At 40.7% G+C, this 17,831-nt stretch overlaps 1 protein-coding gene across 5 annotated transcripts in view; it reads right to left on the reverse strand.

Annotated features, from left to right (window-relative positions):
• Positions 1-17,831, reverse strand: part of RASEF (RAS and EF-hand domain containing) — a 180,545-nt gene that overhangs the window by 52,639 nt on the left and 110,075 nt on the right. The window lies entirely within an intron of this gene.

Raw genomic sequence — 17,831 nt, forward strand, 5'->3', positions numbered from 1 at the left:
ACCACGTGACTGAAGGGTTGAAACTTTCAGTCTCATCCACCCCGTACACAGAAGCCTGGGGTGTGTGTGACTGGCATCTGTGACTGGCGTCTGAAGTGGGGGGGGGTGGCAGTCTTGTAGGATTGAACCCTCAACCTGTGGAATCTGATGCTATCTCCAAGTAGACAGTGTCAGAATTGACTTGATTCTTGAAATCCTGCTGGTGCAATGGAATGCCTGGTTTGGGAGTGGGTCACCCCATGCTGGAATTGGGTCCAAGTACTCCAAAAGAAGGGGTCAGTAAAATTCTTCTGTAAAGCATCAGTCAGAAAACATTTACTATTTCTGTTGCAAATACTCAACTCTGCCACTGGAGCATGAACACTGACATAGACAACACACGAATGAGCTTAACTTCGCTCCAATTAAATTTTATTTACACAAACAGGCCAAGGGCCAAATAGGCCTTCCTCTGAACCCTGTTATAGTCTGTTAACATAAAGAATGCCCTGAGCACAGTAATGAGGATAGGGTAATGCAGACCTAGTCTTCTAGACACAGGAAACAGGCCTTTGGTCACATCCTGCCCCTGGTGCAGATCAATTTTTTTTATATATGGATACCACATTGTCAATGTGCCTGTATGTGTACACATATACATGAAAATACGTACCTCTTGACTTAAAGAGTACTCATAGTAGACATTCATGATCCCAGTATTTCTCTTCTATCAATTTACCTGGAGTCAATTTAAATGTAGGCATAATCTAGTAATGTTAGTGCAAGTTGGTGTATTTTCGAAAGGGGACGTGTCACCTTTCCAAGTATACCTGAGACAATCTCATGCTGTTGTCTGATATTTTATCCACTTTGACTTATAAAAAAGAAAATTCTGGATAAATGCTCATCAAAAAGCCACATCAACAGTAAATAACAGTAAACTATATACTAAATATGCATTAAAATTACTAACAAGGGGATCCCTGGGTGGCTCAGTGGTTTAGTGCCTGCCTTAGGCCCACGGCGTGCTCCTGGAGTCCTGGGATTGAGTCCTGCTTCGGGGTCCTGCATGGAGCCTGCTTCTCCCTCTGCCTGTGTCTCTGCCTCTCTCTCTGTCTCTCATGAATAAATAAATAAAATCTTTAACAAAAAAAATTACTAAATAAAATAAAATAAAATAAAATAAAATAAAATAAAATAAAATAAAATAAAATAACAGCTGCGTTATCACAAGCCAAGGGGAGTTGGTGGATCTGTAACTCAGTGGTACATGACACATCCTTGCAGTAGAGAGACTGCTCATGAACACGTGGCTAAATCAGAAGGCAATCAGTGATAAACCCATCTCTCCTTTCCTGACCCTTTTCAGACACAGCATGACTAGGCCTTTCCTTTCAAAAACAAGGAACAGAATACTCACTGATAAAACAAATTAGGCTTGGACAAGAGAAGCTGGAGACAGATAACTCCTACAGGTCTCAGATGGTGGCAGAGAATGCCAGGGGACATCTGCCCTGTGGTACACCAGGCTGCCAGGTGGTCACTGAGCCAAATCAATGGGAAATTAGGAGATTAGAGGCACAGGGTCCATAAAATGGGTACTGAAGACAGAAGTCAGACCGTCCTACCACACAGCAATAGAAGGTAACTGGGATGCTCTTGCTACTGTCATTTAACCATTTTAGTACAACTTAAATGCATAACTAGTTATTTTATTCATGGTAATGCTTTCAGGTTTTGTGATAAACACTTCTGGCAACCAGGACCTCAAGGAACAAGAAAGGAGCATGCTTAATACACAGTTAAGGACCAAATTTCCTTTCCACAAGAATGAAGGTGATAAATGTGGAACTTGCTCAAAATGTTAACTGTCACTGCCAAGAGGAGCCTAAGGACATAGGACAATGAATAGAATGTGGTATCCAGATGGGATGCTAGAGCACAAGGAGGCCATTAGGGGAAAACTGAGAAAATATTAGTGAAGTATGGATGTTTTTAAAAGATTTTATTTACTTATTCATGAGAGACACAGAGAGAGGCAGACACACATGCAGAGGGAGAAGCAGGCTCCCAGCAGGAGCCTGATGTGGGACTCGATCTCAGGATCCTGGGATCACAACCTGAGCCAAAGGCAGACACTCAACCACTAAGCCACCCAGGTGCCCCAGTAAAGTATGGATTTAAACAATAATAATGTACCAGTGTCAGTTTAATTGTGACAAGTGTACTACATCAATACAAGATGCTAATTGTGAATGAAATGACACACATATTAAGGGAACTCTGTATTATCTTCATAATTTTTCTGTAAATCTAAAAACATACTAAACAAAAATAAAAAGGTTTCTTTAAGGTTTGTCAACATGTAGCTTCTACCATGGTGGACCAGAATGATACCATTAACCACATGAAATATAGTGAAAACCAGAAGACAACAAATCTCCTGAAAAAGCATCAGCACCAATGTCTTTTAAGAGAACCATGTAAGGTCTACAGTGTCATCCGTGCTGCTGCAGAATGAAAGCATGTAAAGTATGACCCTTCCCTTATATCAAAAGATTATAGTTCTACATTGAATCTGTGCATTTCCACTCCCAAGTTTTCTTGTACACATATGGTGAAGTGACAGTGCTTTTGTGTCTCCATTAACTGAATAAAAACTTTTGCAGAGGTAAATTAGGCCAGTTTGGTATCACTGTGATCAATGCTTCAAAAAGAAAATCGGTTAATTCCAATAATGGTTTGATTCTTTTTTTCCCATCCACTTCATGGAATCAGAGTAAAGATTATGGAAGCTCATTCTGCTGAATGTAAAGCATCCAAACTTATTACAAATGTTATTATAAGTTTAGTGAAATATAAAAGTAAAGCATTGTGCTTAAAAATGAAAATTTGTACTAAATTAAGAAATCTATGAAGTAGAAATACATGTGGAACTGGTGGTGGGGCATATGATGGCATCCAGACAGGCTCTGATATCTGATAGTCTACCAACTGAAAGAGAGGCTGTAGCTATCAGAATTTTAAATATATTCACACATATAATTACAGTATCTAACAATTTTTGTGGTGATTCCTTTTTCTCTCTGTGGCTTATCATTATTCAGGTTTTGGAAACATTTGAACCTTTGGAGGACTACTTAACAAACCGTCCTATGTTTTTTGTAAACCTGTCCCATAAGTTGGCATGACATTCTGCTCAAAATCTGTTGGAAAACTTTTATCAAATTAATCAACGATGGGAGCTATAAAAACTGTCTTCAGCTTTTGAAGCTGTCAGCAGATTGGAATTAATTGAAAAATAAGCCGGAAACCAGGAAGGCACTGATGAACTTAACAGATGAAATGGGAGCTCAAATGTTGTACAAATTAAATCTCAAAATTCTGTAATTATGATTTGGAATATCTCAACCTCTTATTTTTATTTGATTAAATTTATACTCTGTGCCAAAATAAAATTAAATTGAAAAGCCCTACAATTTTGAAGTATCTCAGTATGGGAAAACATTTCTAAGAATCATAAATGGAGACAAACTTATCTGACAAGTATTGTCCTGTAAGACTTAAGAAATCTGTCAAAGAATGTGTCAAAGAAAGCACTCTGAAGGGAGTAAGAAAACATAGGACTTGTGACCAGCAAAGGCAGAAATAGAGATGTATGCCAATACCTACACGTCTCAATACCAAAACAAAATAGAATTGAGAAGATCTTCCATTTATCAGAGTTTGCTCTGGGCTCATTACCGAATTTTCTTATGACTGTAGGTCCGTGCTTGGACAGGAAATGTTTTCTCCATGAAAATATAATGACCTGGGGCGCCTGGGTGGCTCAGCGGTTGAGCATCTGCCTTTGGCTCAGGGCATGATCCTGAGGTCCTGGGATCCAGTATCACATTTGGCTCCCCACAGAGAGCCTGCTTCTCCCTCTGCCTGTGTCTCTGCCTTTCCCTCTGTCTCTCATGAATAAATGAATAAAATCTTAAAAAAAAAAAAAACCAACATGATGATCTGCAGAGAAGAGTCAATTACTAATGTCAATAATTTCAAACTTAATAATCATAATCTTCTACAGAACATTACAAGCAATTTTATGGGGCAGAAAAGGCATAAAAGATCACAATGAAAAAAGATTTATTCTTCAGGAAAATACTACAAGTAGAGATAACACACTGATTAAAATACTTAAATATTTTCCAAAAGTAACTATTCCACTTATACAATTTTTAAATATTCACATAATTGGTGTAAATATTTTCTTTACCTTGATGTATATAAAATATGTATACATTTTAGAAATAACTTTTTAAAACATTTTCGATAGAAATATGTCATAGGACCACACATATAATAGTATAAGTATAATCAGATAATAAAATAACATTCCAATAAAGTTAGATAATTTTAAATATATTAGTTCCTCTCACATTATTTGCAAGAAAATTCTGGGTTGCAGGATTAATGCTACAACCACTCTACTTCCTATCTCATTCCTTCAACCTGCTCATATTCCAAGCACTCTTAGGTGCTCACTGTCCTCATAGTTTGCATAGTGTACAACACATAATACATGAATTTTCAACAAAGAAGACTAGTTTAAATCAAATATGTCATGGGAAACACCTTCATCCTTTCCTAGTGGAAATGTATTTCAATACTGGTCTCTGATCAAAATCAAAACCTTTGCTATTTCCTATCTAGTAATCATATACTGCACGTCAGTCAAGGCTCTCCCAAATGCTACCTCCTCCATGAAGCCTGCCTAACTGTTCCAACCACAAGAAATCTTCCATTGCAGATCCCCTGCCACACTTAATCTGAAGCTCTGTGGACTGAGTTTACTGTGGATGCTTACCTTCCAGTTACCCTATTGGCCTCCATAGGCCTTGCAGCACCAGAGACCTGAACTGACACAGATTCCGCATTAATGAATGAAGGAGGCCAGAGCCTGCGGAAGGAGGACTCCCTCCGTGGGAGCTGAAGCAGAGTGGGTGGAGTTCTGTGTTGGATCTGAGGCTGCCCAAGGAAGGCTGTAGTGAGGAGGGAGCAGATAAACCTTGTGGGTCAAAGGGTCAGGGACAAGACTACCTGTGGTTTGAAATCTGACCACCACGCTGAGAAGGGCCAATCCCCTTCTGAACACTGAGATAGCAGAGCATTTCTGAAAGTATGTTGTAGCTCTATAGGCAAGAGTGCACACTGTTACTCTCAACACTGAGGATAGTGGTTAGGAGTTTCTTGAAAACTCGGGAGAGAAATGGTTGGGGGCACAGGGGAAATGACCCCCAGCCCTCCTTCCTGGCCCAATCTGAGGGATCTGGGCCCGTGGGCTGTGTCTGCAGGCCCTCTGGCAGCAAGGAGGGGAGGAGGTGCTGAGCTGTGAAGCCCCCAGGTAGGGGTGATGCTGTGTAGCATTAACCCCCTGGGGGGTCCCCCCCCAGGGGTTCCCCCCCCCCTGCTGGTCTAAATTGGATCCTCCCCACTCATGCCCTTAACCCCAGATTCCCCTGGAGCAGAGGGACAAGCCCCCTACTGGGGCCATTTCAATGGAGGTGGAGTTTTTTGGGGTTTCTTTCATTCACGTATTTTTTTTTACTGATAATGGAGATGATCAGGTCCTGCCCCCACCCCCAAGTCTTGTCCTTGCCCCAACTTTCTGTCCTCCAGATACCTCCATTCCTCCCACCTGTTCCTTCATCCTACTGTAGGTTAAAAAAACAAAACAAAACAAAACAAAACAGAAACTGCAGCTGAGTTTTTCAGCTGGACTCCAACTGAATGGCTAAACTAATCTGAATCCTGAATATATTTCCTTGATAATAAACAAGGATGCATTTGTAACAGAATATACACGTCTACGTTTCTAAACATTATGATATACACGTAAGTCCTAAAAACACAAATCACGTAATTTTACGTAGATCAATACAGATTTAAAATACTGCATTACGTTAATAACCTGCCACCAGCCTCTATAAAAGATAAGGATTTGCCTGTCTTTTTAAAAAATCTCCAGAAGACTCCAGAATCATGAGTACCACTAACAAGCACATTGTTCTCTTCTAAAATTAGCATATTCTGGGATAAATGCATCCCACCTGTTCACTCAGCAGCAAACCTGTTTTTTGAATTTGTATTTAATAGATACTGAAAACCTACTACTAATTTTTGATTGGCTGGCATTTAAAGCTGAATTATTAAAGATATCATGGAAATGGAATCCCTGGGTGGTGCAGCGGTTTAGCGCCTGCCTTTGGTCCAGGGCGCGAACCTAGAGACCCCACGTCGGGCTCCCGGTGCATGGAGCCTGCTTCTCCCTCTGCCTATGTCTCTGCCTCTCTCTCTCTCTCTCTGTGATTATCATAAATAAATAAAAATTAAAAAAAAAGATATCATGGAAAGATAACTGTTTGGTATCTAAGCCATAGTCACATCTTCTTCAACAGTCAAATCTTGACCTTATGCCAGAGTATGGATGTTACTCTTGTAGATCATACACAGCCTGCTCTGGCTCTCTTGAGAGTTGTAAGAATTTGCTCTGAAAGATCATGTAATTAAATTATAAAGTTTTTTCTACAGCATCCTTGTACCATCTTAGATTAAAACTATTTGGACACATGATAGTGTTTGTTGAGTTACTGCACAAAAAGCATATCAAAGAATTTTTTTAATCTACTTTTTTTAAAGAATCATTGATTTTTACCTACCTACCTTCCTACCTAACCATCAAACATAAAGATGAATCAATAAAGGCTTTCCAGTCTCTCTGTTTTACGCAGCGATAGATCAAAAAGACCAAAAAAGCCAAATTACCTATGGAGATTTCCTTATAACTTTTCTTGAATGCTTTAAAATAAAATGTTGTTGACATCATTACTTCGACATTTCAACAGTTAAGACCTTTTGAGAGATCCCTGGTCTCATTTAGTCGTGCCTGGGGCGTATTTTCCACAAGGTAGAAGCTTCCCGAGATACATTTCACTGCTCATCAACTGTCCACTTCATTGCCTTCCCAGCATCCAGCGGAAAGTTTAATTACTTTTTAATTTGATTTTCTGAACAACCAAAGGGTGATTTTCTGGAATGTGATTTAAAAAAAGAAGGGAGTCGAAAATCCTATTAAAATCTGACTTTTTCACCTTATACCAGGATCAGTTGTCCTGAAAACTAATCCACTTTTGAGTTCCCAGAGCCACAGGCCCCTAAAAGAGCAAACAACCTTCAGATTTGCAAACACTATCTTCTGAAGGAATATGACCTCAACCCCTCAGGAGAGCCAAGAAAAGAAAAATCGGTCTCTTAATTGAGTCATCAATTTAACTCACTGGTTCATCAGATTAAAAAAAAAAAAAAGCAATTTCAGTGAGCTGTGTATTTACATTTACGTCAGTTTATATTTTTCACCCCAAACCTTTACTCTTCCCAGGTTTGCAGTTCTGGTTCCCTGGCACGAGCTGCCCTCTACTCTCATCTGTGTGGATTACATCCCCTCTGGGTAGTACAACTGGCCCCAAAGGTACTAGACAAAATGGAAATAAATGCTAAATGGTTGCTTTTCCCCAAAACTCATAAAAAAGAGCATTAAAAATAATTTCAATTACCAGCTATTGAACTGGGGGCCGGTAACACAGATGCACACACACACCTCGCCAGCCCATGGGTTCATCCAAGCATAAGCCCATGCCCACTCTTGGCTAGACGCCTACTTCTCATGAGCATTTGTAATAATATAAATGAATTTTCATGCTTATCTAAGTGGCATAATGTCTACAAAGATAATTTAGATTTATCATGTCTACTTTGTAGAACTTCCAAGATGAACATAGGGGAAAAGGAGGTAACACAGGAATAAAAATTAGCAAGACTGCAAAAAATAATAATAATAATTTCAAAATGGCAGCAGCACTCCAGCCACCAAAAACTCAGAGATCTGGCACCAAGGAGCACCAAGGAGCAATCCACAAGAAGGTTGAAAGCCAAGAAAGAATGAAAAGTAGCCTCTGAGACACCCCTGATCGATACAGGAATAACCTGCATTCAAACAGGGGCTTGAAAACACAATTCTAATATACTTGATCATGTGCTTTCTCAATCTTTAGCAGACGAAGGTACCCAGGATGGAAGGAAGAACTGACAACAATGAAGTGTAACCTGGTGGCCCGACAGCAAGAACAGAAAATATGTACAGAACTCAAAAAGCCAAGTTGAATGACCATCTCCACAAATCCTGGAGGTATCACTCTACCATGGCTCAGGATGAAAGCTTCAAGATGATGGCCCCGAGTTAGTAAGGAAATCTTAAATTATTTTGCAGTTATTAAAAGGTGTTGGATCTGTCCATTTGCTTACCAATAGACATATGACAGACTGCTCATTGCAGCAGTAATAGCCACAAAGTAGAAATTTCCCAAATGACCATCAGTAGTAAAATGGATAAATTGTCCAATCTTTACATGGAGAGATAGTCCACAGCAATGAAATGTCAGAGGTACAACTCCAAGCTCATAAACCTAAGGTTGAGCAGAGGAAGGTAACTACAATGTTTGAGGCCCTGTGTGTAAGTAAAAAAAAAAAACAGGCAGAGGATAATCACTAACCTGGGGACGAGGGCAACAGGCCTTGGAAGGGAGCACTGAGGGCTTCTGCAAATGTGATGATATGTTCTGTTTCTCCATCTGGATGCAGATTACAAAAGTGCTCCATCTGGGAAGATTCAGCAAGCTGCGCGCATGGAAGATCCATGCACTGTTCTACACTCTTATCTGCCTTTGAAGGAGACTTTGCAGAATACACCATATACTCGGTGAATTATCAGCTACCTCATAGTAAATTCAGTCCTGAATGTTTCACAATTCAGATTGCAGACAACCAGAGGCAAACCAAGGCAGAATTTTGGAGCATGTGAAGTTCATCTTTTCTACCTCAGTTCCATATTCTCTTTCTGGGTCTAACTTTTCATAAGCAACTCCCAACCAAATGTGGCCACATCCCATACCCTCATATCTCATTTCCCTGGCAGACTTAAATATATGCACAAATCACCCAGGGACCTTGTGAAAATGCAGGTGCTTCAGCAGGTTTACAGTGGGGCGGACGAGTCTGCCAGTCTAGAACCACTACCAGGTGCTACCAATGCTGCAGGGCTGGGGCCCTGGAGAAGCATGTCTGAGAAAAAGGGGGATTTAAAAGCAGCATCTCCTGCGTTCCTGGGAACTTAAAAATGCCTCTTCCTGGGAAGATGAGCATGGAACCATGGGCTTTCTTATGGCGGAATTTTAGGACTTCTATGTGGAAGAACACCTCTGAGCTTCCCTATGCCTCTCGAATTGCATCCTTGTTAGCAACCCCCAGTCAGGGACCGGAGCTTGTAGTTGGAGATGGTAGAGTAACAGCCTGTCCCTACTCTAAGAATTTCCTACTGTTTCTCATTAAAACTTCAGCCTTTGGACTTCTTGGCATAATGCCTTTCCCACAGCATTTGTAGGAGGGTGGGTGGGAAATAGGGAGAAGACGACTCCTCCCTGGGTCTCCAGCCTCCTGGCCTACCCCTGCAGAGCTGGGACTTGCCAGCCTCCACAAATGATGAGCCAATTCCTTCATTTCTCTCTCTCTCTCTCTCTCTCTCTCTCTCTCTCTCATTCACACACACACACACACACACACACACACACACACAACATTTCTGTTTCTCTAGGGAACCCTAAGTAATATGGTGGTTTGGTGGTTTAAATCATTGCATTTTGGAGTTAGTCACACATAAACAAATGTACCAGCTTCATACAAGCTAGCACTGCCTAAAAGTCTTAAATACAATTATTCAATTTATTCAGTTGAGTAAATTGAATTCAGTAAGAACCAAATTATTTTTCAGTTGCTGAATAAGAACTTTCAGTGTCATTCGACGGAGTAGGTAGGTCACTTTTTAAGGTCCCAAATGCTTAGCTACATGGTAAGATTTTAATTGTAGCCAGGGCTCATTAGGATTTTAACAACCTGTCTGAAAGATCTACAGACTTTTTGCAGACAGATTTTTATTGGCCTGAAGACAGCTTATTCACTGTAATCTATTAGCAGCAAGGCGATGCCTTATCCCTTTAGACGAGTACAAAGCCTCCAAATCTGTACACATAGAACCAATCTCATACTTGGTCCTGGCTTTGCACCTTGCTCTAGCGCCCTGTGAATTGTACTCAAGACTAGGACTGCTCTGTCACGATCCTGTTCCTATAGCATTGATTAGCTCATTCCCTAGGTGAATACATGAGCGATGCTAAAGTGGAAGTTGTGTTTACCAGCATATTAATGCTTTGCCCCAACCCTGCAAGTAATAGCCACCAAATGCAAGTCCATTCCCAAAGCTGAAGCAGCAGGCTGCAGGTAATACAGCACTGGACACCACGCCCATCTGGCCTGGGTCCTTTCTCCTGGCACAGACTGTCCATGTGCATTTTGCATTTGGACAGAGCCTTATGCATTTTGTCCATGTCCCTATAACTCAGCAGCCACAACCCATATACCTCCTCCATCAAACTTCCTTCGTCTTCAAAAAAATAAACTACAAAATCCTATATTTTCATTTTTTAAAACTTTCTACAGGTATTCCTAGCCTGCTGTATTTCTAGGTCTATTAAGATTCTAGTGTGACTTTATTTTTATTGTGCTAGTACTTTATTAGGATTGTTACTGGGTTTGAGAGTTCTGGTTACAAAGGTGTACAATACTGAGTGGTTGGCCCCATCCTTTATATATTATATATCCTGTGTGTTTGCAGAATATCATGGTTTTTTGGAATGCATACACCATGTTAGAACAGGAATGCCTGGGACGCCTGAGTGGCTCAGCAGTTGTGCACCTGCCTCCGGCTCAGGGCATGCTGTTGGTCCTGGAATCAAGTTCTGCATCGGACTCCCTGTAAGGAGCCTGCTTCTCCCTCTGCCTGTGTCTCTGCCTCTCTCTCAGTCTGTGTCATGAATGAATGAATGAATGAATGAATCTTAAAAAGAAAAGGGGAGGATCCCTGGATGGCTCAGTGGTTTACCGCCTGCCTTCGGCCCAAGGGGTGATGCTGGAGTCCTGGGATCGGGTCTCACGTCAGGCTCCCTGCATAGACCCTGCTTCTCCCTCTGCCTATGTCTCTGCCTCTCTATCTCTCTGTGTCTCTCATGAATAAATAAAATCTTAAAAAAAAAAAAAACAGGAATGCCTGTGCTGCAACTCATTCATTAACATCCCCAAGCTAACCCTATCTGCCAGACTGAGGTACATGCTATGCCATGTATCCCCAAGGAGTAAAAGAAAAAAATAATTTTGCATCATAAACACTAACACTGGTTTATAGCATTTCTGTCAGAAAACATGACATACGAACATCCTAAAACATGCATTTTCTAAGTAAATGCTGGTTGACTCTTCTGAAATTCATCCCAGTCCAGGGCAGACTGGGACTCTGTTCTATGGAGGGAAGAATTATGAAGTGATTGGGTCCCACTGAGGGATGCAGTGGTGCACCCGCCAAGCCTAGTATGTGGGGAACAAGCCAACAAATGCTGCCACAACCTCCCGTGAGCCCTTCTACCTCTGGCAGCAGGTGACACTCTCACCACTGCATTTGGATTTCTGGATGAATACCTCATTTGCACTTTTTTTTGCTTTATATCCAGACATTTTAAAAAATATTCTTGGTCAAAGATAGCATTATAACAAAGTGGCCACTTGAACATGCTCCATAATTTTGTAATTGTAAATAATCACAATGGGGTATCATGGCTCAACAGTCTCATAAAATGTCCCAAAACTAAATTTTAAAAAATTGAAATTGAAGGGAGTAGTTGCCCTTGGGGTGTGTGTGGCAGGAGAGTGCTCTTAGAATGTGTCATTCTCTCCAGATGCCTGACTGGCTGGGTCAGTTAAGCATCTACCATTGGCTCAGGTGGTGATCCCCGGGGTCCTAGGATGGAGTCCCACATCAGGCTCCCCACGGGTGGTCTGCTTCTCCCTCTGCCTGTGTCTCTGCCTCTCTCTGTGTCTCTCACGAATAATTTAAAAAGAAAGAAAGAAAAAGGAAAGAAGAGTTTCTTCTGTGGATAAATGACAAGTCTGGGAGCAACTTAAGATGAACTTCTTCCACAGTATTATGTCCTCAAGTTAAGTGACAAACAAGATTGATAAGTGATGAAAAATAAAGAAACTAACGTTTCCAATCCTATATTGTTATTGAAAATTTCAGGTCCTTTTAGAACAGTACATCTCACACTTGATTAATATGCAGACCTTGCTCAGGATGCCTGGGTGGCTCAGTGGTTGAGCATCTACCTATAATTTAGGTCGTGATCCTGGGGTCCTGGGATGGCATCCCTCATCGGGTTCCTTGCATGGAGCCTGCTTCTCCCTCTGCCTATGTCTCTGCCTCTCTCTGTTTCTCTCATGAATAAATAAAATCTTTTTAAAAATGAGGCCCTTACTCAAAAATATCTCCTTTGGGTTCCAGAATTGGCATAAATACATTTATACCATGTTGCTTAACTATGAGCAAAAATAAATCAGATAAAACCTTCTTACAGCTCCAAGACATTTAGAAAAGCAACATATATTTACAAAATCAATGAAATTAGAATTAGCAACATTCACCTACTCTGAAACTAAATCACCACAGCCAATGTAATATAGCAGTGCAGTTTGCACAGAGCTCCTTGAAGCACACTGACATTACCAAAACCCCACTTTCCCATCATTTCCTACTGAGACCACAGAAATCCAACACTCTGTCTTATCAGCCACTTCACATGAACATATCATCCATCCCCTGTTCTGCCTTCCTCATCAGCCCCGACAATGAATGCAGCGCTGTGGGATGCTGCACAATCTTAACCACAAAGTTAGGCTTTGAGATGGTATGGCCAAATTTGTAAGTTAGGAGTCATTCAGGTGATTCCAAACATATGCATATTAGCTTGTATTATCTCTCATAAAAGTGAAAAAAAAAACATTTGATATTCTAAGATTTCCAAGTATACATGGAAAGACCCCGAAAGATCTATGGCCCCTGATTTGAGAAACATTCTTGATATGAAATGTCCACAGCCTGGGGTATATACCAGGAGGTATTTTTTCATGGATTATACTGCAATCTCAGGTCCTTCAGATTATCAGAAACTCCTACATACTTAACAAATTAAGACCAATAAGGTCCTTGGAGGTCAGGGTCAAGTCCATAAAGTCTCTCTAGTGCCTAGGGCACTGGCAGGCACTTTGAGTGAATGAGAAAGAATTAAACATGCTTGAGTTACTGCATCTGTAGATCTTTTTATAAGACATACAAAGTCCTTAAGGGTTAAACTCCACCATTCTTTTATAACTGCTCTGACATAAGCAATTCTAATTTTGAAAATCCCAAATATTTACAAGTTGAAGTAATGGAATTTTTTTGAGGAACTAATTCTAAAGAAATCATGTGTCATACATATATTCCCCCATTACAACTTCCTTCTGGAAAATAGTGTTTGCTTTCCATTTTACAACCTGATATAAGACTAATATCATCAAATAGAAGCAGCCTGAATGCCCATAGTAAGGAATTTCTTCCTTCCAACTACATACGGCAATGGGGAGCTACCAAAACTGTAACAAGGTATGCATGAAGCAAAACTGTAAACTGTGTACATCATTTTAGGAGAGAAAAACCTAGGCACTTGAATGTCTTCCTCATCACCTACAACGTCTCGTTTCTGCTGTCAGCCTCCAAACCTCCATTCAAGACAGAACTGGCACGATCCAGCCGCTTCCATTTTTCGAATGAAATAAGATTATGTAGCCCAGGCAGAAATGAAGAAACAGGCAAAGATTTCCATATGCTCAGAGTGACAGGGGCAGTATAACCACGAATATGAATAGTGATTTGGGAAGGAGCCAATCAAATTTTCAGGATAAAAGAAAAGCTAAAAGAATAATCTGTGGTTCCTGGAGTATAGTCTTCCCAAGGACATGCCATTTTAAGCCTTTTTCTTTGTGTTCACACCATAAGGATAAATAATCTCTTATCAAAACCTAACAACAAAACTCTGAACTAGCAGTGAGATCTCATAGTCTGGAGCAGGGCCGCTAACCATCTGGCCAGAGAGTCAACCCTCCAAGGATAGGAAGGCCAAAAGATGTTTCTGGGGCCAGGAGGCCAAAATTCAATTATTACCTTGAGATAAAATTCAAATATCAAAACCAGGGGGGACCACCAGCAAGCAGAGCCCATAAAAGCCAAGCCATGGGGGATCCCTGGGTGGTTCAGCAGTTTAGCGCCTGCCCTTGGCCCAGGGCACGATCCTGGAGTCCCGGGATCGAGTCCTGCTTCGGGCTCCCAGCATGGAGCCTGCTTCTCCCTCCTCCTGTGTCTCTGCCTCTCTCTCTCTCTCTCTCTCTCTCTCTCTCTCTCTCTCTCTCATCATAAATAAATAAATAAATCTTAAAAAAAAGAAAAAAAAAAAAAAACCAAGCCATGCACAGACTACTACAAAGCCCAGGAGCAAAGCTGGGAAGGTTCAGGGCAAAGCTGTGGTTTTCTTAACAGACAGGGTAATGACACACAAGAATTATAGTGGAGGATACACGAAAAAGGACAAAACAGACCAACAACTGTCAGAATACACATATATAGTATATATAGTCAGTATACATATATATAGTATACTTCTGAACACAGAAAAGCAAAGAGTTCTGGAAAGACTGTTGCCAGAACTCGGATAGATCCCAAAGCCAGGGCCAGAGGTATATAAGACACACAGCGAAAAACAACCTCAATTATCTTCCAGGACTGGGGTCCAAACCACTCTCGTCCTTCAAGACTAGAACAAGTCTTTACCTCCTTAGATGAACACCAGATAATATTCCTGGCCACATGAGTGGAAAAACATATCTTCAAATATTACAAACACCATCCAAGGCAACAAGTTGCTCACCTACTGAGGATACTCAAGAGCTAAAATCTAATAAAGCAGAGCTGATTTGACTCTCTCGTCTCAGGCTCATGGCCATAAACTCGTTCAGTGGAAAGAGAGGGGAAACTGAGACACTATCTAATCCGTCTGTCTGTTGATCTCTGTCTTTCCCCACCCCTCACCTGGCCCCTCTCCCCCCTCCATGTCTCTAGCCCTCTCTCTGAGTTTATGTTTCTCTGCTGCCATCTGCCTTCTGCCTTCCCATCTTGCGAAGCGCATAATGGAAGAGAAGGGGGTTCATGAAGCAACCACATTATTAGGAAAGAAAGCAATCGGACTGGAAAGGGCTAACATGGAACCCAAGATGGGGAAATGTAAAAGAAACCCTGACCAGTATGAAAACTATCCCTCTGCCTACCTGTAGCTACATGTTTTTAAAATGTCCCACTTCATAAATGAATAAATATATAAATTAATTAATCAAAATAAAATAAAATAAAATAAAAATGTCCTGCTTCAGTGGGATTGGTGTTCAGCCACTGACCTTTTTCTTTTGATTTTCATAATCATCACTATGGTTATAGAGATATGCTGAAGTACACTGTTTTTGATAATCCATATACAGCTCACAAGTGGGTAGTCTTGGTTCTTCTCAACTAAATTTATTGTTTCTAAATTATCGAGATGAAAGCCTCCCCTTCAACAGTGTGTACGTAGAAAGGTCACAAACCATGAGAAACAGCTGACCACATAGGTCCAATATTGGCACCTGAACAGATGGCAGCCTAGCCGTGCCTGGCAGGTCACCAATCATACTAACACCTGTTACATCACAAGTGCCACCCTCGGTCTATCCCTGATCTAGCCACTGTGGCAGTACCTGTCCCATGCACAAATCCACTATGGTTCTGGTGCCAGCTGGATCCTCACCTCTTTGTGAAAATGTGGGGTTCTAAGTTGACTTATCAAAGAAAACTCTGAAAAGCTTCAGGCCCAACTAGAGGAGAGAATTCTGGCATCCTCCTACCCCTGGTCAAATGTTAAATGCACACGTGCACACACATGTCTTACTTCCCTCTCTTCTTGCCAATCTTGGAACACCATGGCCAGCTCACACCAGAATATAAAAAAGAGAGAGAGAGAGAGAGAGAATCAACAAAACAAATGAAGAAAATGCACATAACATAAACTGCATTCTCAGTATACGAATCAAGGAATCAAAAAACACCATTTTATTCTGCTCATTCTGCAAACATATACTCAGCACACTTATTAAGTACTTACTAGGTACAAAACTCCCTTTCATAACAACCCTGGCACAAGATATTGGCCAGGTTAGGTGATTCAAGTGTGTTCTCTGTCTCTCACCCAACATTTTCTCCCCACTTCATGGAGTTTTCTTGACACTGTACAATCTTTCTTCCGGAATTCTCTTCTTTAACCTTGACCATTCTGATTTCACCTGTTGGCTGACCTGATTCCAGTTCACTAGGAAGTGCTGATGACCATCCTGACCCTGTAGACCATTTAACACCTGCCAGCTCAGTTAACAGGTCACTTGACTACTGGGGATGTTAGCGGAAGGAATCTTTCAATCTTACAAGAAAAAAACAACACTAAGTGCATTGACACACATCCCAGAGACCACTTTCATCTTTTTACAGTACAACATTACTTCTCCTCTAAGATCACAATTATTAATGATTGGGTAATTTAACCCAAACTTGCTTTAATATTTTAAAACCAGAAGCTAGAAAGGTCTTACAAATGGAAATTCTGCTAACCCTACTACATTTTGCCTTATAGGAGTCAAACATTCTTACATCTGATACCTGTTTTTCTCAAACTAGACATGGAAACCCCCTGGATAAGCACGGGACAAGAAGCCACCAGGGATAGGATGGTGTGCCACATGAGGAACAAAGCCACCAAATGAAATGGCATACCTTCCTAGAGAAACAATCTTCCCACTGGAGGAAAGTGTAATATTTTATATTAAAATGAGCCCTGATATATTATGGAGTAAAATGGACAAATACATGACCTTTTTAAAAATGAAAACTCAACATTTCAAAGACAGCTCCTAGTTGCTCTCTGTTGGGCTATGTCCACTATATGTGAAATCTCTTGCAATGTTCTTTGATGAAATTTTTGAGAAATGTTTCACCCAGACTATAAACTTCTTGAGGACATGAACTACAGCTCATCCTTCTCTTTGGTCCCAGGGACGTAGGGCAGTATCTACAATCATGTCTGGCACAAAATAAGCACCCAATAACGTCTGCAGAATTTATTTGGCTGAAATAATGCCAATTGCTTTATCGAGAACAAAAGATTTTTACCACACTTGGATGAGAGGAAGAGAAGATGAACAGCTGTATGCGGAAGTGGAATAGAAGCGCTCGAATTTACCAGAAACAGTTAATGGCTGCCATGGTAACAATCAGATGAAGCAACTCAGTTTAGTTCTTTTCCAGTTGAACAAGCACAGGAAGGCAAATATTGTGCTTGTTAATCTCCAATCAGAAGAGGGTGTGGCTTAAAAACACAAGTCTACCAGGTGACACTGGTGCCCATTAAATTTGATAACCTTTGAAGAGTTTGGAAAGCCATGATAATAACGTCACCAGTAATATTAAATCCTCATTTAATATTAATCCTGATTCTAAGAGGATCATCCTAATCATTTCAAGGTTAAGTGTCAAATATTTACTGCTGAGACCTGACTACTGTGAAAAGCAGATCTGTGTGTAGGTATGTGTTTGTAAAACATGGTATGCATGGGCTCTCCTTTCCTTACTCTTAAAATTGTTACCTTCTTTAATTAGTTGGACCCAAACCAAGTTACAGATAAATGATAATTCCACCAGTATAGTTTATAGCAGTGTTTAAACTTGTGCTTTCCTGGAAGAGACGTTGCATTTTAACTCA

Source organism: Vulpes vulpes, chromosome 1 (genome assembly GCF_048418805.1).
Source record: "Vulpes vulpes isolate BD-2025 chromosome 1, VulVul3, whole genome shotgun sequence".
Lineage (NCBI taxonomy): Eukaryota > Metazoa > Chordata > Mammalia > Carnivora > Canidae > Vulpes > Vulpes vulpes.